Raw genomic sequence first — 23,668 nt, forward strand, 5'->3', positions numbered from 1 at the left:
CAGCTATAATACAGTGCGTCACCTTTAGGCGTTGTTGTGACGCCTTTCCCATTCCATCGTATTTCTTATATGGCAGTAATGTCGGCCTTGTACTTTTCAAGTACATCTGTCAATGCGTAAACTGCACCTTCTCTATAAAGAGTGCGAACATTCCAGGTGCAGATTCGCATATCATGGTCCTTAAAACGTTGCGGGGGTCGTCAACTTTAGAGGGATTTGCTTTTCTTTTCTTTTGTTTTTTCATAGTTGGCTGCTTTTTCTAGGGGAGGGTTACTAACTAGAGTTGTGCCAAAGGAACTATATGGAACTATCTAGTTCACTTCGCAGTTCCAATGTCCCACATTTTTTCTTTGAACAAACTGCGTATACTTACTATCACACGTTATATTTCATGATGTTACTCATACGCTTTGGAACTAGTACGAGGAACTAGGAACTAGATTACCCAACTCTATTACTAACGCTGCGCCCAAACCCAAGTTTTTAACGTTCTTATGGGTGAACGCGCTGCACATTTTAGCTCACTACCTTTAACGGGTGTTAAAGGCAGCTACCCGAGGTGACACCGCAGGGAGGTCAATGTCCACTTGAGACGAAAGAGGGACCAAGATAAATCCTGGACTTTGCCATGTTAAAGCCGGTCAGGACCGTTCCTTGGTATCTTTCATCCCCTACGTCACCCAATAGTAGCGAAGACGATGATAGCACAGATCCAATCCCAGATGATGGTATTGAATGTATACCGCCCAGCAAAGATGAGGAAAAGTCAGCAATAAATCGGCTGAAGTATAATAAGGCAGCAGGAGCCGATGGCATACCAGCCGAGCTGTTCAAAACCGGAGGCGACACGCTGATAAAGTGTATTCATCAGCTAGTTAGCACCATCAGGTAGGTACCCGACGATTGGAACCTTAGTATCCTCTGCCCCGTCCACAAGAAGGGAGATAAGACTGTATGCTCTAACTATAGGGGCATAAGTCTACTCCCTATTGCCTACAAGATCGTGTCAGGGATATTGTGCGAACGATTAAAGGCTATGGTCACCGAGATAACTGGACAATACCCATGCGGCTTTAGACCTGTCAAGTCCACCATTGACCAGATATTTATACGAGAGGCTCAATCTACACCAATAGCCACATGTTACTTGCTTATGCTGATGATATAGACATCATGGGCCGATCAGTAAAAGCAGTAACTGATACCTTTATGAAGGTCGAAGAAGAATCGGCTAAAGTGGGTCTGGCGGTAAACGGTGAGAAGTTGATGGTGTCGGCACGCAATGCGTCCATTGAGCTCGGACCAACTGTGGAAGTTGGTTCCTATAATATTGAGGTAGTAAAAGACTTCGTCTACCTCGGCACCTCCGTAAACACAACAAAAGACATCAGTTGTGAAATAACAAGTAAGAAAAGCGTTAAGTTCGGTCGAGCCGAACTTTTTATACCCTCCACCGCAAATTTCAGCCATTTCGGTGGATTAATGTGGCCACAACCTTCAAAATACCGAAATTCGGAAGGTACCGTTCTATGGGGGCTATACGATGGCGTGGACCTATACCTACAAATTTCTGGGGGAAAGTTTTATACGCCTAACGAAGACTAAATACCAAATTTCAGCCATCTCGGTGTGATAATGAGGCTAAAACGTTCAAAATATCGAAAATCGGGAGATATTGTATTATGGGGGCTATATCAACACGTGGACCTATATAAACATATTATGGTAGAAATGTTTCTTAGCCTCTGGAAACACAAAATACAAAGTTACAACCGATTCTTTGATCAAATGGGTCTAATACATTCAAAATATATTAAAATGACGCGTACTTTATAAGGGGCCTTATGTCGGGGCTATACCAAAACGTGGACCTATATAACCCAACTTTGGTAGGAATGTTTTCTGGCCTCTGAAGACACAAAATACCAAATTACAACCAATTCTGTGGTCAAATGGGTCTAATACATTCAAAATATATTAAAATGACGCGTACTTTATATGGGGCCTTATATGGGGGCTATACCAAAACGTGGACCTATATAACCCAACTTTGGTAGGAATATTTTTTGGCCTCTGGAGACACAAAGTACCAAATTACAACCAATTCGGTGGTAAAATGGGCCAAATATCTTAAAAATTCCTTAAAACGACGACGCGTCACGCGTCATTTTGTATGGGGGCTATACGAAAGCGTGGACCTACATAGCCCGCTTTCAATACCAAAAGTCCTACGTAAAAATAACATATTTTCCCAAAATTTCATCAACCTACGTCAATCCGTTCGGACGCTAGAGTGATTTCCACAGACGGACAGACGGACGGACATGGCTATATCGATGTAGAATTGCACGCTGATCAAGAATATATATACTTTGTGGGGTCTACAATGATTATTTCGAGTAGTTACAAACGTAGTGACAAACTTAATATACCCCCATCCTATGGTGGAGGGTATAAAAAGAAGAATTATATTGGCCAACAGATGCCACTTTGGTTTAAGTAAGCAGTTTAAAAACAAAGCCACATCTCGTCAAACAAAAATAACGCTCTACAAAACACTGGTACTACCCGTGCTGATGTATGGCTCCGAAGCCTGGGTACTTGCGCAAGCAGACATGGCAGTGCTGGGTGTGTTTGAGAGAAAAAATCTTCGAAAGATCTACTAAAGTTCTTCTTTTCCCTATTTGCAGCAACTTAGCGAAACGAGTTTTGTAGAAAATTAACAAAACGAATCGACACTTTTTAATCGCGGGTTTTGGCACCAAAATGTTCTACTTTGGTTTAGTGAAAGTTTACACAATAAAAAAAATCTTCTTCTTCTTCTTTATTTGCATATCCGTTATCCGGATGTTAAGCGATCATACAATATTACATTTTATTACATTGTTCTTGCAAATATATAGTTTATGTGGAAAGCGATAAATGTCGGTTTTTAGCCGCTGTTAGAAGACTGAGTTCATCGCGGTATCCGGTCCAGTCTTGAATATTTTTTAGCCAGGACAATTCTCTTCGACCTCTACCACGTCTTCCTTCAACTTGGGATTTGAGAATGATCTGCAGGATCTTATATTTGTTGTTCCTCATCAAATGTCCCAAATAGGAAACTTTCCGGGTTTTGATGGTTTTAATTAGCTGCCGTTGTACATTCATTCTTCGCAGAACTTCGGCATTTGACACTCGATCGGTCCATGGAATTTTGAGCACACGTCGGTATGCCCACATTTCAAATGCTTCCAATTTCTTCTCGTCTGCTGATTTTACAGTCCATGTTTCAGCCCCGTACAATAGAACAGACCATACATAGCACTTGATAAAGCGGGTTTTAAGCTCAATGTTGATGTCGTGGCTGCTTAGTACTTTTTTGTATTTGAGAAACGCTTCTCTCGCCATTTCTATACGACATCGTATTTCATTAGAAGATTGCCACTGCTCATTTATTTGTGCTCCCAAGTATTTATATGATTTTACTCTCTCTATTTCTGATTCACGGATTTTTAGTGTGGAGTTGTAGAAATTGGTACTTTTACTAACGATCATATATTTTGTCTTATTAAGATTAATGTATAATCCGTATGAATTACTTATCTCGTTGAGGGAACTTAAGAGACTTTGGAGTCCAACTAAAGAACTCGCTATTATCATGGTGTCATCAGCGTATCGAATATTGTTAATGAATTGTCCATGTATTTGTATCCCAATCCTTTTTCCTTCTACGCATTCTCGAAATATTTGTTCAGCATATACATTAAACAATAATGGTGAAAGTATACACCCCTGTCGAACACCTTTTGATATTACTACTTCATCTGTAGTTTCACCGGATACTTCTACTGATGCTGTCTGGTTCCAGTATAGATTTTTTTATGCATCTTATGTCATTGTTTTCAATGCCTATGGATGTCAGAATTTCCATTAGCTTGTCGTGTTTAACAGTGTCAAAAGCCTTTTCATAGTCTACAAAACACATAAATACGTCTTTTTGGACATCGCGACACTTTTGGATTAGCACTTGAACACCAACTAGTGCTTCTCGAGTTCCCATTCCCTCTTTAAATCCAAATTGCGTTTCTCCCATTGCTGCCTCGCATCTGGGGTATATTCTTTTGTGAATTATACTTATAATTTCTTAATGATGTGTTATTTTATTTTAGGATTACTTTGCGGACGGTTTTAAAGAAGAAGTTGGAGACGATGATTTCAATTACGCGGTAAGTACAACTGGAGTTTTATTACAACTCATTTTCTAATTTTCTTTTAATATTTTCTTACAGCTACTTCATTATGGATTACATACTATTTATATACTTTGCTCGTCTGAATGCTCTCATTGACGTAAATGTTGTCGAGCTGATCGTAAATCACATGCAGGTGGAGCATGCATTTACGTGAAAGGTGGAATCAAATGTAAAATTACAACAAAATCTTATTGCAGCTTCCCAAATGAATATATTCTCCTTCAACTAGCTGTGCAAAATAGTCATAAATGTCTTATTGGTTGCGTCTATAGACCTAACAAAATATTTCAATGCCATACATGATATCATTGTATCCGGTGATTTCAACAGCAACCTCCTAGTGGAAAACACGTTAACCGACTATTTTCAAATGCTTGATTTATACTCTGTAATTTCCATGCTACCTCAAACAGTTTAATAGATGTTATTTTCTTAAATCACCTGCCAAATCTCCGATCAATCAATCAATCAATCAACGATCAATCTCTAAAAACTATCTGCTTTTTATGACTTATGATATGACTAACACGTGATTGTAATAACACTGACTATGGCCTTCTACATCACCACATAAATTGGGATCAAATCTAGTCATAAATGTCTTATTGGTTGCGTCTATAGACCTAACAAAATATTTCAATGCCATACATGATATCATTGTATCCGGTGATTTCAACAGCAACCTCCTAGTGGAAAACACGTTAACCGACTATTTTCAAATGCTTGATTTATACTCTGTAATTTCCATGCTACCTCAAACAGTTTAATAGATGTTATTTTCTTAAATCACCTGCCAAATCTCCGATCAATCAATCAATCAATCAACGATCAATCTCTAAAAACTATCTGCTTTTTATGACTTATGATATGACTAACACGTGATTGTAATAACACTGACTATGGCCTTCTACATCACCACATAAATTGGGATCAAATCTACTTGATGTTAACGACCAAACTAATTTTCTTCAGAAAAAATGCAATCACATTTTAAATAGCTGTGTGCCTCTAAAAACCATACCGACGAAGCGCAATGAAAAGTCTTGGTTGAATAATTACAAAAAGCAACTCAGCCATCAAAGAGATATGAACTGTAAAAGAAGGAAACAGTATAAAGCGCCTGAACTGTATGAATTGTTTAAATCACCAAGACAGCTAGTTACTTACAATATTCGATAGGCTTAATCCATTTACTACGAAAACAGAATTTCTACAGCAGTTAACAACAAAAGTTAATGGCAAAAACTACGTAAGATTGGAATGGGACAGAAACCTACATACAAGTTTACATGCTGACATCGATATGGATGACTTAATCTCAAAGTTTGTTGGGGACAATCTTGTTTCTGAAAATGTGTATTCCAAATTGAATGCTGTACGAAACCAAAATAAGTTTTCTTTTAGATATGTCGAGCAGGCTAAAGTCATCACAGCGTTTAAAGAAATAGCTTCGAATGCCGGAGGAATTAAACCAAAGCTTTTAATATATAGACGCAGGAATGTTCTCATATGTTTTATTCGAAAAAAGTTTTACACCAGAGCATAGACTAATGAATTTATAGACGACGGAATGCTCTCACCGAGTATGTTCGAATTGAATGTGTTAACTAAGAAACTCAACATAAAATGGCAAAAAATACAAGTTAATAAATATTTTGTTCTACATGGGTTTTGTTTTTGATGAAAACTATACCCTCAGATAAAAATATCCAAGAAAATATTGTCATTTTCCCCAAAACTCGCCTTCGAAATTTTTTGAGTTACTTGGCTGTGGAAAATTTTGGGTAATCTGTCGTCTATAAATTTATTAGTCTATGACCAGAGGTCATATGATCTATTTTTATTTTGAGTGATTTTACTAAGTAACTTCAGTAATAATAAATGTCCAAAAAACTAACAAAATCACAAACAATTCATTTGTTAGAACACGAAAATATTTGTTTTTGAAGTCGAATTCTTGACCACGCCAACACAAAACTTGAACCAGCTGAACGCGCTAAAACTTTTTTTAATAATTCAATAGATTTCGCCCCAATAACGCCTCCAATATTGAATAAACTTAAAAATTATAAAAAAAAAAAACATATTTACGTGGGCAAAAATCAATAAACAAGCAATCAATCCTACAAAGCCGAATTGCATTAATGTAACATAAATTCCTAATGTACCTCAAAATTTGCAAATAAATGGCTCTACCATCCATGTTTTTAACAAAACACGTAGTGACAGGATTTCTTCATATACCAATCAAATATTTAACATGAGCTTTGGGAATTACCTCAAATACAAAAGTCTTATTTTTCTACACAGAGTTATAATCAACAATCAACCCCAGTACCTGATTGATCACATAACATTTTCTAATTCCAACAGAGGAAGGAATATCATTCAAAAGAGATTTAAAAGTTCATGATCAGAGAAGCAATATTTCAAACCAAAAATTCGTCTTTGGAATTGTCTTCCATCAATATACCAACCATAAGCAACATCCTGCATTTTAAAACAATATTATAGAAATATTTTTCTAATAACTTGTAAACGAAACTATTATACACATTATTTTACTCGACTATAAAGGGCTGTTTACACCATCTGTCAATGTCATATGAGCTGCCATTTCTTTCACCCATTCGACATTCTCTATGTTTGTCAAAATTGACGTCATCCATACAACTTTCAATTTGTGCGTTCATACCTGCAAGTGTTATTTTCGTATGACATAACCTAAAAATATAAAAACAGCTGTTTTTGTCATTATTTACATTTATTGTTGAGTTGCAATTTTGCGCAAATTTTAATTTTGGTTGAAGGAAACTGAATTGGTGTTTGGAGTTATAGAGGTTTTTGCCACCAAACAATCATTTCAAAGACTGCTTCTTTCGACCAATCGATCTGAAAATAACATTATAAACGCCATTTATTTACTTTACTGAATATTTAAATACACATACCTTTCCATTTTCTTTTTTAAAAGATTTTGTTTTTCATTTTTTGTTTGAGAATGTCAGAAAACAGCTGATAAATTTATGTTTACATACGAGAATGCCGTATCAAATAGAGCGCTCCCTAAATGAAAAATTTACATATGAGTTGCCAAATCATTTTGATAGATGAAAATTTTCATAGTGGTTACACTATGTGTACAACATTCGCAGGTAGAAAATTTGGCATCTCATACGACATTGATAGATGGAGTAAACAACCCTTAAGTAAACACATATACTCTTATTTAATTTTTCTTATTTGTTTGTTGTAAAATGGACGCTTCAAATGTACCCGTCACTGTGGGTTCTACTGATTTAAAAATTCGCGCATTTTAAATTCGACCTCTGAATCCGTAACTGTGGGTTCTTCGTTATCGGCTTTGACCGCGAATTTCGTACCTTCCAGGTCGAAATCCATAACTGTGGGTTCCACTACCACTATGACTTTGATTAGTCATTTCGACTTTTGTAAATAAATATTTGAGTTTATCATTTTGAACAAGTCGGTTTTAATTAATGTGTCATAATTTGTTTTGTTAAGTTTCAAATAATCTTTGGTATAAATTATACCCTCCATTAAATCCTTATTGATGCTTTGTGTTCATAAAATGTTTTCAGTACAGATGGTTGTAGATGTGGTGGTGATGTGATGGTGATGTTGTCAAATGGATTTGGTGGTGGTTCCCTGCAAACATTTTCTATCGCCTGCTTGACGGAATGGTCACTTAAAAGCGATTGTGGTGTCTGCTACGACAGTCGCATTTTTATCCGAATCAAATCACAACTGTAAGTTTTAAAAGCGATAAAATTGGCATTGATGAAAAAAAGATATTTTATTTCGTTTTTTATTTTTTATTGTTTTCTTATAATTGTAATTTTTCATATGTTTTACTTGTGACGACGTGTTTTCACTTTGAAGCTGGGGTAGGTTCAGCGGGGGCCAGGGTCGTCACAAGAATTTATTTTTGATTTGGGAGCAAGAAGGAGAGAGAAGCACAATGTTTTTCTTAAAACGTTATAAACAGTTTATTTAATAAAAACACTTATCACTACACATAAAACATAATCCAATTCTCAGGACAATACACGACGACGAAGTATTTGTGGAAATTGTATTGAAATGCCTGGATCAGGAAGATCGATGAGGAATACGGGGTTGAACGTTGGACGACTCGTAGTGGCTGTGGCTTGACAGTGCGGCGGCCCGATGAATCTCGTCGAATGATGTTGGCAGCGTCTTGACAATGCGGCGGCCCGAAGAATATCGACGAATAATGGTGGAAGCGGCTTGACAATGCGGCAGCCCGATGAATATCGACGAATAATGGTGGAAGCGGCTTGACAATGCGGCAGCCCGATGAATATCGACGAATAATGGTGGCCGCGGCTTGACAATGCGACGGCCCGAAGAATATCGACGAATAATGGTGGCAGCGGCTTGACAATGCGGCGACCCGATGAATATCGACGAATAATGGCGGCAGCGGCTTGACAATGCGCCAGCCCGATGAATATCGACGAATAATGGTGGCAGCGGCTTGACAATGCGGCGGCCCGATGAATATCGACGAATAATGGTGGCAGCGGCTTGACAATGCGACGGCCCGAAGAATATCGACGAATAATGGTGGCAGCGGCTTGACAATGCGTCGGCCCGATGAATATCGACCAATAATGGTGGCAGCGGCTTGACAATGCGACGGCCCGAAGAATATCGACGAAGAATGGTGGCAGCGGCTTGGCAATGCGGCGACAGCGGCTTGACAAGATGACGGCCCGATGAGTACCCACGTTCAGTCTAGTATTCCGTCCACACAGCTAGAGAATAGTGTATATTGCTATACACCCACCCGTCGCCGTAGTACAGTAGCGTCAACACAGCTAGAGAATAGTGTATATTGCTATACACCCACCCGTCGCCGAGGTTCAGTCGCGTCGCACAGCTAGAGAATAGTGTGTATTTCTACACACCCACCCGTCGCCGTAGTACAGTAGCGTCAACACAGCTAGAGAATAGTGTATATTGCTATACACCCACCCGTCGCCGTGGTTCAGTCGCGTCGCACAGCTAGAGAATAGTGTGCATTTCTACACACCCACCCGTCGCCGTGGTTCAGTCCCAACTATGAGCCAAGGAATATTGTTTAGAATACTTCGACTCAATTCAACCAAGGTTGCGCGCCGTTTCTTCTAACCAACCACCTTACCTCGACAATCGTCAACAGACGACTGCCCCGAGTATGTGAAAGGCACCTCCTTTTATACGATTTCGCCAGATCAACTGTCAATCTACGACGATCACTTGAACTGTCACCACATGCCAGGAACATACAAACATCACTCCAGTACCACTATGTACCGCTAGGGGCTCTGCTTAATTTACATCCATATTTAATTTATATCTTTCCCACTAGGGGGGTTTGTGCTGACCGTTAAATTTAAATAAATAATTTTATAATATGAATAACTTAAATTAATTTACATACGCGAACATAACAATTTAAGATTCATGATAATTCTATGTAATGGATCATATGATAAATAGTGTAAATTATGATGAAGATTAAATAATGAACCCCAAAAACGAACTATGTGACTTTTGGGCGTTACATACTCTTTTACATATATTTTATTACTATTTTACATAAATAAATAAATGTAAATAATCGCTTTTTTGATCTAGAGTAAGGCGCGCAAGGGATTCTACACAAGAAGTAAAAGGAGTTGAAAAAGAGAATGAGCATGGTTGAATGAAATTGTTTTTGTAAAATTACAACAGTCGCTTTTTAACACTTTTAAACGACGCAGAAGATACATTTAACTTCCAAATGTTGGTAGTCGCTATGGTAATGGAGGTGGTAGGTAGCAGTTGTGACCCTCCAAACATTTGGAAGTTAAATATGTCTTCTCTCAGTAAATGCGTCTCCGTAAAGTGCCTGCATTCAGTTAAAAATGCGAATGTTGTCTATTTACAAGAACAAATATGTTGTTATCGCTTTTTTATCCGTATGTGGTCACAACTGCGCGACTTACATGATTATAAAAAGCGACACTTTATGTTGTACAAAACAAATGCTTAAAGTCTGGAGTATTGATACTACTCTCTATTATAGAGAGTAATGTTTTCAAAACATTAGTGGCAGCATTACAAAAACAATTTATCTTGCAAACAGTTAAGCGAATTGTAATGAAAGCAAATAAGTAGAATAAAACATGAGTTGATTGACGTGAATTCTTCAGTTCTTGTGACGTTCTGTTAGCAATCGGTACAAACTTGATACAAAAATTTAAATTAAAATAAAGCTGTTTAGTTTCTCTATTGTATATTTACAACTTTTATAAAAAAGTAAATCAAACGTATTATTATTCATTTGAATTCAATGTTAATGGGGTTATAAAATGTGCATTGTATTATAAAAATAGTTTCTTTTTTATATTTTATAATAAAATGCATAAATTCAAATGAATAATAATATGTTTGAATAAACAATAAAAAAAAACTAAATAGCCTTTTACAAATACTGTCGGTTCCGTCACTACTGAAAGTTTCGTAAACGGTACCTGCATGAACACCTAATGCACACTCAAAGTGCCCCTCTTCCGACACTCCAACTGAATCGCATAAGAAACATACAACAGTGACGGAAGCGAAAATAGAGTTTGGACCGCATAAGTGGAACAGTTTCTTTAGTCATTTTTGTCTTTTCGGAAACAAATGCGACTGTCGCAGTAGACACAACAATCCGTTTTCAGTGACTTTTGCGTCAAGCAAGCGATAGAAAATGTTTGGAGGGGATGATGATGTGATGAAGGTGTTGCAGATGTGTAGATGGATGTAGATGTGTGATGATGATTGTAGATGTGATTATGTAGATGTGAGTGAGTCACTTCCTCTATCATAAGTAATCGCATTCTGAACTTCTATTCTAGAAAATAGCGAGTACTTCTAGGAAGTCTCGAAAGCGGCATTCACAAGTAGTGTCGTGGACGTGGTTCATTTCTTCCCGAACGGTGTGCCTACTTCAATTAGAATGCGAGATCGCGGATGTGTATTTCTATAGCCTGGGAGTGACTGCTTCGGGTAATGGGCGATAAAAAATGCTTGCTGGGTACCCTCCAAACATTTTCTATCGCTTGCTTGACGCAAAAGTCACTGAAAACGGATTGTTGTGTCTACTGCGACAGTGGCATTTGTTTCCGAAAAGACAAAAATGACTGAAGAAACTGTTCCACTTATGTGGTCCAAACTCTATTTTCTATCGCTTGCTTGACGCAAAAGTCACTGAAAACGGATTGTTGTGTCTACTGCGACAGTGGCATTTGTTTCCGAAAAGACAAAAATGACTGAAGAAACTGTTCCACTTATGTGGTCCAAACTCTATTTTCGCTTACGTCACTGTTGTCTGTTTCTTATGCGATTCAGTTGGAGTGTGCATTAGGTACTCATGCAGGTACAGTTTACGAAACTTTCAGTAGTGACGGAAGCGACAGTATTTGTAAAAGGCTATTTAGTTTTTTTTATTGTTTATTCAAACATATTATTATTATTCATTTGAATTTAATGTTACTGCGGTTATAAAAGATGCATTTTATTATAAAATTTATCAAAAAAGAAACAATTTTTATAACCGCATTAACATTGAATTCAAATGAATAATAATACGTTTGATTTACTTTTTTATAACAGTTGTAAATAAACAATAAAGAAACTAAACAGCTTTATTTTCATTTAAATTTTTGTATCAAGTTTGTACCGATTGCTAACAGAACGTCACAAGAACTGAAGAAATCAACTCATGTTTTCTTCTACTTATTTGACTTATTTGCTTTCATTAAAATTCGCTTAACTGTTTGCAAGGTAAATTGCTTTTGTAATGCTGCTACTATTGTTTTGAAAACATTACTCTCTATAATAGAGAGTAGTACCAATGCTCCAGAATTTAAGCACTTGTTTTGTACAACATAAAGTGTCGCTTTTTATAATACTGTAAGTCGCGCATTTGTGACCACATACGGAAAAAAAGCGATAACAACATATTTCTTCTTGTAAATAGCCAACATTCGCATTTTTAACTGAATGCAGGCACTTTACGGAGACGCATTTACTGAGACAAGATATATTTAACTTCCAAATGTTTGGAGGGTACACATCTACATCTCCTGCCAGCATTTGGAAATGAGTTTCTCACTCCCTTGCCTAAGAGGTCACTCCGGAGACACGCCAAGGAAGATCGTTGGTGAATTACACAAACAATTTCTATAGCCTTATTGTGATTACGTTTTATCGCGTATGCCGACACTTCGGAGTGACTTCTGAGTGACTTCCAAGGCGATTGTTTACATTTATTTAACGATTCATCTCATTTGAAGAAATATAGAACATTTTCTATCTGATGATTATATGAGGCGGTGGTGCAGTGGTAAGCATGCTCGCTTTGCACTCTAAAGGTCCGGATTCGCTTCCCAAGTCAGGCAACAAAACATCACATTTTTAATATGACAAAATTAATGTAGGCGGAAATTGCAAAGAATAGTTTCTCTAAAAGAAAAAAAAAATAAAAAAATAAATACAAATAAAAAAATTAAAAAAATAAATAAATATAAAAAAATTAAATAAAAATAAATAGAAAAACATTTTTTTAATTTTTAAAACTATCGCGGAAATAATCTTTTAGAAGTGTCGCTGGAGTGACTTCCAAGACGACACGCCGGCGTGGTTCATTTCTTCACAACGCAGGTCACTTCAGGGTGACTTCTGCGACTATCACAGCGACTGTTTTCATCGCCCTGGGCGAGACGCCTAAGTCACTTCCGGGATAGTTTTTGTTTTCAGGGTTCCGGGCTATTGCATTACAGTTGCCGCTATTGAGATGGAGGAGGTAGGTTGTAATTAAATAGGAGAAAGTGAAGGGAATGGAAAGTAGGAGAGAGAGAGAGAGAGAGAGAGAGAAAAAGAAGAATAAGTATAGCAGATAGATGAGATGGAGGTAGTTAGATGATAGATTGATGAAACATTTTCTAGACTAAACATAATCTCTATTGACCCGCCCCATAGCCACTTAAGGCATATACTGTATGCTAACAGGGCTGTAGGGTCAATAGAGAAAAAGTAAGAGTGGGATTCAATCACATATATACAAAATAGCCTGTGTCTTTTGACCGACAGTCTAGGACACCGATATATATTCTTCTCACATAACCTACAATACTCAATGTCATTTTATTATTGTTATAAAGGGACGCAGTTCTACGCCCTGGGATTACCGGCCAGATTAACTTCGATACCTTGCAGCCAGATACGTCTTGCCAAATTCTTGTGGTTTTCTCGGCGTAGAGCTTACTGAGTTTGCTGAGGAAGAAGCAAAGCGGTGGCTTACATAGTCCTCCACCCTAAGGTTCGAGGACTGGGAACATTGCCTAGCTAATTCATGCTTACCTACCTACAATTTCGAATGCCGTTTGGCTATGACAATTGCAAATCAAATTATATTCTATTTAACAAATAGGAATCATTTTTGATCACAACGAATTAATTTTGCATAGGATTTATCACTAAAAACCATATTACCACTGCAAGCAATAAAAATAGCAGAAATAACCCAAAAACGAATGAGTGTCCGGATTACAGAGTCTACAGTCCACATATTTTTAGTGTCCGGATTACCGCGTTAACCGGATTATCCAGACTATATTGATGAGCTTATAAAATACATTCAAATTGTGTCTTAAAGCCAGACAATTTTTTTAAGTTTTTTGTCGAATTTTGAACAAAAGAATGGGTATTTCTTTTGTTAAAGAGGAATGGATGCCTTTTTAAGTTGATTCTTTAAAATTCGGCTTCGGATAAGGACAAGATTATTAGTTTCTTAAAACGCTCACCAACATACATATATGAAGATCAGTCTATTCGTTTTTAGACTTCACAGCTGGCAATAAATAGTCTCCTCCTGGATATACGAGTATATGCTCTACTCATATAAAAATATACAACAAAATCTTACCCCCAAAAATTGTGCAAATGACGACTCGAGAAGAAAGTTAGCACATTACATTTTTTCCGTCTAGACCAGTGACCAGCGAACCAGTGAACGCGCAAAACGAACTCTTCCGTTGTCTATTTCTTTATTTGTCTATGCTTCGAAAACAAATATTTTCGTTTTCTAACAAATTACTTGATATTATGTATAGTTTTTTTGCATCATCACATAGTTTACATGAAAACTCAATTGAATAAACAAATGTTTGTAATTTTTTTTAGTTTTGTTAGATTTTTGGACATTTATTATTTACTAAAACAGTAAAAATACATCATACGACCTTTTTTTGAACAAACATTTGAAAATATTTTGGCGTCTATAATCTTTATTCGTCTACGGTAAAGACAAGACAAAATGCATTTTCCAAGAAAAATCTAATCTTTAGGTATAAATCATTTGGGAAATGGTGCATACACTGCTGCCAGATTATTGTTATTGAAAGGACATGTCGCGCCAAACAAGTAGTTATTATTTGACCACTGAAATAAGTAGTTAAAAAAGTAGTCGCTTAAAGTCGTGACTACTTATTTAACTACTTATTTTAGTGGTCAAAAATAACCAGAAATTTCTTCCTTCTTAAAAGGGCTTACTAACACTTGTGAGGGTTACTTTTGCTGGGTTTCTTTACAAATGTTGTTCTTATGGGAAATGCATATGAGACATCACCACTTTTCAAACTGAATATTACATTCCAAAAGCGACATGTATCCGTTTCATTATTTTCAAACGTTTCCGTAATATTCAAAAATCTTAGTTCACGAAATTTTGAATCCATTTTTTGTTTTTCCTTCATGTTTACGAAATGTGAAAATTCTTTCGAGACATCGAAAAACTTATAAAATTGCTTTCACAATCAAATTTATTTTAATTTCAAAACTTGCAGTTAATTGCTCTGTAGTGCGATTCTGTAACTTTTTTTAATAACGAACCGACATCGGTAGTTAACGAAAATATTCGGTTGAGTTAACGAATGTGCTATTCTGTAACTTTATGTTAACGATTGTAGAAATCGTTAACTCATACCGACGAAAATCGATAGGAAGGAAATGTCAAATATAATATTTTAATATTTATTGAAATATATTTTGAAGCTGAAAACATTATTTCGTCGCGAGTACAAAACATAAAGCGTTTAAAAAGGAAACAATTCAGATTTTTGAAGGAATTTGGCTCAAATGTGTGTCTTTTGGATGAATACGGATGCCAGTAAAGAAGGATTTCTTAAGATGTTTTTGTTGTGTGTGTGATTTAAAAGTAATAAAAGTGATAAAACCATCATTAATCTTTTTTAAAAGCGCAGTTGCATTTTTTTAATTAAAAGTTGGGATCATATTTTGGGTTGTGGCGCTCTGTATGGAAATTCAGCTTTGATATTTGACATGACTTAAGCCCCTTCAGTGATCGTGGATCCACGTTACCGTCATTTGAGTTTATATATTCTCATATTCAATTCACGCCCACATTAAATGAAATTTCTCATAGCGGAGAGTATGAAAAGTTCGAAAATCCAAGCTTATACGCCATTTTTAGCATTCTGATTGTTAGTGATGCTGAGTTAAAATCTATAAGATTATCACAGAACAATGTAGGTTATGGTAATACTATTCACGTGTTGGCCTCAATGCTGAATTAAAGCCAACGAAAGCCTCTTAGAAAGATAGTGTTAAGGACATTGGTATAGGTCTTACATAGCAGTACCACACTTGAGTTCTTTTGAAGCATTAGCTAACGTTTTTCCTCTTTAGTAAGTAAAACAAAGGTTAGCGTAGTCTTCATACGTAGGATAGCATGGGGCAGCTTCGCCACTGTTGCGCTTTCGCCAGCGCCGATTTAATTGATGCTACATGAAGGTGGTCTAAAGGAAATGTATGAGTTAATCGAAGATCAAAGAGAACTTTGATGATCTTTATGCAGTTTCAATAAAATCGGCGCTGGCGAAAGCACAACAGTGGTGAAGCTGACCCATGTTATCATACATAGTTAACCCTTATGTAAACGCTTTAAGAAGATTTTTCTCAATAAGGCAGAATTTACCTTGTGTACACTTCTCATTAACATAACATATGCTCATATAAAAACGCCGTTTTTAAAAGAAATCAACAAAATATTGCAATAATGTACTGTCGTTAAGACTTAACAACAACTTTTTTTTGGTTGTTAACTTAATAATAATTTTCGGTAATTAACGACAAAATTTACCGACAAAAATCGTTAAAATTGGTTACAGAATAGCACTTACCGAAAATTGTCGTTATCTACCGACATTTGTCGTTAATTCTGTCGTTAAGGAGTTACAGAATCGCACTACTGTTCCAGAACTTGCAAAAGTCTACTATTTTTGAAATTTTGACCGATTTTCCTTCATATATTTTCCAAAAAATTCACAAATAATAGATTTTTGCAGGTTCTGAAGCCTAGCAATTGTATATTTTGCATGTTTCAATTGAATCCTGTTTTGTTTTTCTTAACAATTCCTTTGTATATACACATAAATATATTAAATTTCTGTGTTTTACAAAATTAATCATGACACTTAATCAGCAAAATAAGCAAAAATCGTCATTTTTGGGCAAAAATCGTCAAATCGCCATTTATCAATTTTGACCAAAAAATCGACAAAATGACGACAAATCGTCAAATCTGAGAGCCATGGGTGCATATTCTCTTTTGTCTATGTGCAAATACCAACATACCTAGACTAATAATACAATAGTAAAAATTGGATATAATGCATAAGGCATAACTACGGTGACCAACCGTACTCTATTATAGAGGACTGTACTCTATTTTAGGTGTCCGTACTCTATTTTTTCAGCGTACTCTATGTCCTCTATTTTTGATTTATTTTACAAATACATGTGAATACAATGGTAATACAATGAAATCAGACATTTAACCAAATATTGTCGCTGTTTAAATAAAATCAGTGGTTTCAAATCACGGTGAAAGAAATGTCCAAGGTTGCCTCTATCGCGTTGATCTTGCATTATCAGTTTACTCACGGCTTCATTTTCTGTCAGAACGGCAGTTTCTGGACTACAGTTACTACTTTCTTCGTTGAGCAAGCGTCCACCACGATTGAATTCATTAACCCTGTTTTTCACAGAGCTATGTCTGTAGTCACACGTACAAATTTTTCGGTAAAGTAAATTTTTGAGATAGAGATCGGGCAATGAGGACGCCCCTACCAGAATTTGCGGCAAGTGTCGCAGACATAACCATCGTGTCACCCGGTCTGACAAATGATGTCGTTTCTCTTGGACGTACAAAGTTTGCCGTAAAATACATTGAGTGTTTGGTAGAGAGCGGAAAGGATAGAGCTCCTCTACAGTCAATTTCACAAAAACTCAAATTACTTTACGGCAAACTTTTTACGTGTGACTACAAAGGTTTCGGAGTCGAGCGATTTTTGTTTCGCCTCCGACTCCGAGCGTAATTCCTAATAGCACTCAATATGAATAAAATATACACAAGTTTCTATTTTTTCCTATAATTGGCCTTTTTCTGAGGGGTTTCCTGAAAAGAACATTTGTCGAATATAATACACAACTAAAAATCTTATTTGTATAAAACTTGTACATTTATAATAAAAATACAAGATCACCGAAATTTGAAACTCTGTGTAAGAGGTTCTGAAATGGGCAGGCTTTCGCTCTGGAATATGAGTTCAGTTTAGTTATCATATTCTAGATGAAGAATGTGCGGGGTCTAAATCAAATATTCTAAAATATTATTCATTTCTTATCGTATATTAAAAAATCGACCCAGCTTACAAATTCACGCTAAAGTTAAAACTCAAAGTTCTTGAAATTTAATTTTTGGTAAATGTAGAAAAAATTGTTTCCAAGAGTTGGAGCCAAGTTATTTTTTCGACCCAGTCTCCGACTACAACATAATTGATCGGCTCCAACTCACGCTACGAAACCCTGGTGACTACTGACTATAGGATGTTGTTTCATCGCGTTGTCATTACGTAGAAAATTGTGACAAATGATCGGACGAAAATGTTCACAAGTAAATTCCATATTTTTTTTTGAAAATTAATTCTTCAAGTCAAAAAAAAAAAAAAACGCAATACGTGGTACGTCATACTGTACTGAGTACTTTTATGCTAGAACATGTTAAGCTTTCCAATGGAAATGACGCCTGACATTGTTGCCTAGTCCAGAAACTTATGTAGTAGCCCTCGTATGTGAATTCTATTCTCCAAAAATTTTGGTCACCGTAGTCATACTGTACTGAGTACTTTTATGCTAGAACATGTTAAGCTTTCCAATGGAAATGACGCCTGACATTGTTGCCTAGTCCAGAAACTTATGTAGTAGCCCTCGTATGTGTACTCTATTTTCATCCAAAAAACGAAAGAAAAACAACGTATGATTTTTAAATTTTGTAGCTGTTTTAAAGCATGAAAACTAAAGTGTAGGTGTTTTTCGTTCGCAAATATTTTCTTTTTCTTTCGTCATAAACAGGCCCTAATGAAAGTATAGACAAAGAAATCCTCTCACCTAAATTCTCCGACTTAGTATGAGTTGAGTCAGTTGGAAATGCACTCAATTGTTACAAGTGCAATAACTATAAATTTTTAAGCTATTTATTCTGGTAAAAGACAATATGTGGGTAATCTTGGCCGCATCTACATCGTCATGTAAAAATATTCAAAAAAAAAAAAATGTCCAATTGGGTGAAAACTCTGTGCAGTTTCCGTAAGGGCGACACCTAAAAAATAAGCACATTACAATTTCTCTGTCTATATATTTATTAGTCTATGACAATATTGTAACATCACATTTAAAAAAAAAACCCAGCGCCATCTGCCGATGTATAGTAGCAATGGGAATATCCATACATAACTCTTGTGCCAGACACCGAAAATAACACATGAACATAGACCATATACAGACGACGGATCACTCAATTTTTCCGCGGTCAAGTCACTCCAACCCGAAAACTCAAAAAATTTCGAAGACGATTTTTGGGGAAAATGACAATATTTTCTTGGATATTTTTATCTGAGCATAGACTAATAAATATACAGACGACGGATCACTCATTTTTCCGCGGTCAAGTCACTCTGACCCGAAAACCAAGTTTGGACGAATTCCACACATTTGGATACTACATTGAATAAAATTAACACTGATCTACATAATATATTAACGTGGGAAATGCATTCATATTATTCGTAACAAACATTCGAATGTACTTCAAAATTTGCAAATAAATGGCTCCTCCATCCAATATGTTAGCGCCGCCACCAACCTTGGACTGGTCTTCAATGAACAACTTTCTTGGTCAAATCATATTAATATCATAGACAAAGAAAAGAATAGACACCAAAAGCTTTCCTTTTCTGTTCCTAACAGATGTCGCACAAGGTGATGTTGGGGCTAGTCGTCTGACTCACGGCAAACTGGGGCTATTGAAATAACTCGACTTCGAAAACAATTTATTCGTTTTTTTCCATTTTAACGGTTATTTTTGTAAAGTTTTCGAGCTAATCGAGTACTCTACAAGTCAAATTAACTAAATTGCCCTTTTCGGTTAATAATAACTTCATAAATGTTTATATTTTTATACATTTTACTTTGAGTGAAGAGAATAGCTTTTACTCAACCCGTAAACAACTGTCTACGACATCTATTGCTTCAATTTTTTCGAACACAAGAACTGAGTAGTCTATACCATAGACTAATGAATCGTATAGACTACAAATGTTTCTCAGCTCTTATGTTCGAAAAAATTTGAAGCAATAGATGTCGTAGACAGTTGTTTACGGGTTGAGTAAAAGCTATTCTCTTCACTCAAAGTAATTAAAAATTAATTAGCCCCAGTTTGCCGTGAGTCAGACGACTAGCCCCAATATCACCTTGTGCGACATCTGTTAGGAACAGAAAATGAAAGCTTTTGGTGTCTATTCTTTTCTTTGTCTATGGTCTATACGATTCATTCGTCTATGCAAATACAACATATAATATCCGATCACAAAGATATATAACATAACAATATGGGACATTTTCACTGCTACTGTACATCGGCAGATGGTGCTGGGGGTCTAACATAATTTCGTATTACGATATTGTGACATGAAATTGTGTTATACTTGTTTTTGTTGCCGTCGTGTTCTGTTAGTTGTCTGTTATACACAAACGCCTTCCATGCTTTAGTAGTCAAATTATACTACCCAGCCAACAATTTTTGCCGATTGTTCAGATTTTTTCAGATTAAACTCTTTCCGATTATTTTCTGAGTGCTCTACACATTCTCTGAAGGGAAATTTGATTCGTTTTCGTTTATACTTTTGTAAACATACAATATCAGCGACCAGCAGCAATGAATACTTTTAAATCCATCTTGTGAAGTTTATCAACTAAAGAATAAATAAGTTCCATTATACATCAGAAAATTTTCCGAATTTCGTATAAATCACCGGAATTATAGATGGATTCTGTCTGGTGAATGTTGTTTATTTGAGGTAAACAAAATTTTATTTTGAAATCAAAATTTTGTTTTTCTGTCAGATCGAAAATCAAAAAGAATACCAAAACAATTTTTTTTATATGTCAAATCGGTCGTTGGAGTTGCTTGTGTGAACAAGTTAACGAAGAGTGCAAACATTATAGCTTTGTCGAGGAGGACTTAAATCTCAAGATTATCCCCTGAAATCGTGGGTTAATCTATCTAATATATGATAAAGTTTGTATTTCGATCCAGCATTTATGTTTTTCTGCATGGAGAACTACAACAAACCGCTCTAAAAGCTCTAAAATATCAAAAACATCCTGTCAAAATATATGAGAGATTTACCAAAAATGGACCATATTTTAACTTGCCCCGTGGTCAAAAAAAGGTATTTTTATTATTATAATTTATATAAAGCGCTGCGTTTTCGCATCTAATTGGACAAAAGAAAGATCTCGCAATTCACCCTGTCCAAATCCCTCCAGAGTTATGTTCAAACGTTCAAAATGTGCCTTGGTATTTGGTTCACTTCTCAGCAACTGCTTATTTTGTTCCATTACATAATTAAATGTTGGACAAAAAAAGATCTCGCTATTCACCCTGTCCAAATTCCTCCAGAGTTCTGTTAACAATACCACTATGGGTAAGGCTTCAAAAGTGATTGCCTTGATAATAATTTCCGGAACATGGTGGGATCCATTGAAACTGATAAATAATATTATGATGCGGGACCATTTGAAGAGGACATCCAGGAGGAATATCGATGAACAGATGAACCGCATAAGGCGGCAAAGTGAAACCAATTATCCAATTACATATGTCATGCCAATATAGTCAATTTTGTGATGTGAGCGAGTTTTCGTTGCGATATTTCCATTGGGTGTCATTGTTTTCCAAAATTATACAGAGAATTTGTATAATGTGATGGGAGAGAATATGAGAGATATGCCAATGGCAATTTGCCAGTTATCCTTTGTTTGATCTAATCTTGCAACTAATTTTTTGTAGGAGATATTATTTTTTTATTTATTTTGCTTTAAATTGAAGAACTTTTTCATTGCTTTTGAGATAGTTTGTCTTTCATACATTGGCGCCAATGTTTTTGTTTCGGTAATCAACGGTTACCTTGCTAAAGTTTAATAAATGCTGTCTTTTTACTTTTTTCTCTTTTACTCTCCGAAAAGAAGTTACTGAATAATTATTACTGAACAAGTAAAAACACACAACTAATTTCTATATAAAGCAATAAAAGTTAGATTCGTTTTTGATTGAAAAGGATCTTTCTAAATTAAAATTTAAAATAAAGAGAGAAACACGATAAAAGGTGTGTTGGATTCACCCTGTTTTTTCTGGTGTTCCCTCATTCTATTTTCTCATTCTCTTTTCATTTTGCTTTGTTTGATATTTTTCTACATTCTCGTTTGTGTTATTATTCGTTTAATTTTTGACGAAAACTATACCCTCAGATAAAAGTATCCAAGAAAATATTGTCATTTTCCCCAAAAGTCGTCTTCGAACTTTTTTGAGTTTTCGGGTTTGAGTTACTTGACCGCGGAAAAATTGAGTAATCCGTCGCACATTGGGGTAATATCCATAAATACGGAGATTAATTCAGAGAATCATTTGGGGGTTTAAAGCTTTGTATTTTTCGAATCTCGGTGTCACATTAATACAAAAAAAAAAAAACAAATTTCTAAGTACAACTTAAAGTTAATAAATATGTTTTCTATTAATGTATGCTGCCATTTTTCATGAATTTCAGACTTTTCAAACTTTTTCAGTGTTTTGGTTTTTGATCTGAAAGAGCACATTTTGATTTGTTTTTACAAATATTACATAGTTTTGTGGCAAATGACCGTCTACGAAACCCTATTTTTATTAAAGCGGTTTGTGGCGAAGACTCTAGCTATGTTTTTGTGGGCTTATTTAGAATATAAAAATATTGTCCTTCATAGGCGGATTTTACAAAATATTAGTTTATACAAAAATGGTGGACATTCAAAATACAAATTTTTGCCTTAAAACGACCGTGATTTTATCAAAAAATTGCAAATAAATATTTTTTAAATGCATCGGTCGATAAAGGACTACATTTTTTCATCTTCAATTCAATTTTTGATATATTTCGAGTTTTTAAAAACTTTTCTGGGTTTTCTTTGTTGATTTCATTTGAATTCCCCGAATGTTATTTTGTTTGGTCAATAACACTGCAATTTTTTTGCAGGGGTTCTGATGCATAAATTCTGTTTTGTGTGAGTCTATGGAAGACGAACATACGTTTGATGTCTTTGGGTCACTTATTTATATTATGACGGTAAATGTAGTAAAAATGATGTTTCTTGGATTTTAAACTTTAAACGGGCATAACTTCTTTTTTTCACAACAGATTTCTATACTTTTTCTATTTTTCTATATTTCATTCTTTAAAAGGAAAGAACAATGTCTTTTGTACAAGTCATAACTGTTTAAAATCGGTTAAAAATTTACTATGTTATAGTGGTCTCAGTGTGAAAAAAGAATTAAAAAACAGGAAAATGATTTTTCTTGTGCTCTATTCTGCGCAGAAGATACCAAACTGAGTAAGTATTTACTTTTAGCAAGAAGGAAAATTAGTTTGCTTCCCAAAATGTGGAAAAATAATGAAATCGGTTTGAAAAATAGTGGAGTTATGCAATTTTTTGTGTTTTAACTTTTTGGTTTTTCATGCAAGTTCGGCCCTCCGTATATTTTTATAGCAGAAGTAGTCATTAACTGGGATTACCGTATCAACTGGTAATTGCACCTTGAGTTGAAGTTTATATTAAAATTTAAACAAACTTTCATAAGAGCGAAATGAAACCCAAATTGTCGACATTAATTTCCATCACCATAATTTCGTATAAATATATATAAAGTTCCGTTTATTATATATGTATATAGTAATGGTAAACCTGCACGCATTGTCTTATCT

This window comes from Musca autumnalis, unplaced genomic scaffold, assembly GCF_047663935.1.
Source record: "Musca autumnalis isolate F117 unplaced genomic scaffold, ASM4766393v1 scaffold_5, whole genome shotgun sequence".
Lineage (NCBI taxonomy): Eukaryota > Metazoa > Arthropoda > Insecta > Diptera > Muscidae > Musca > Musca autumnalis.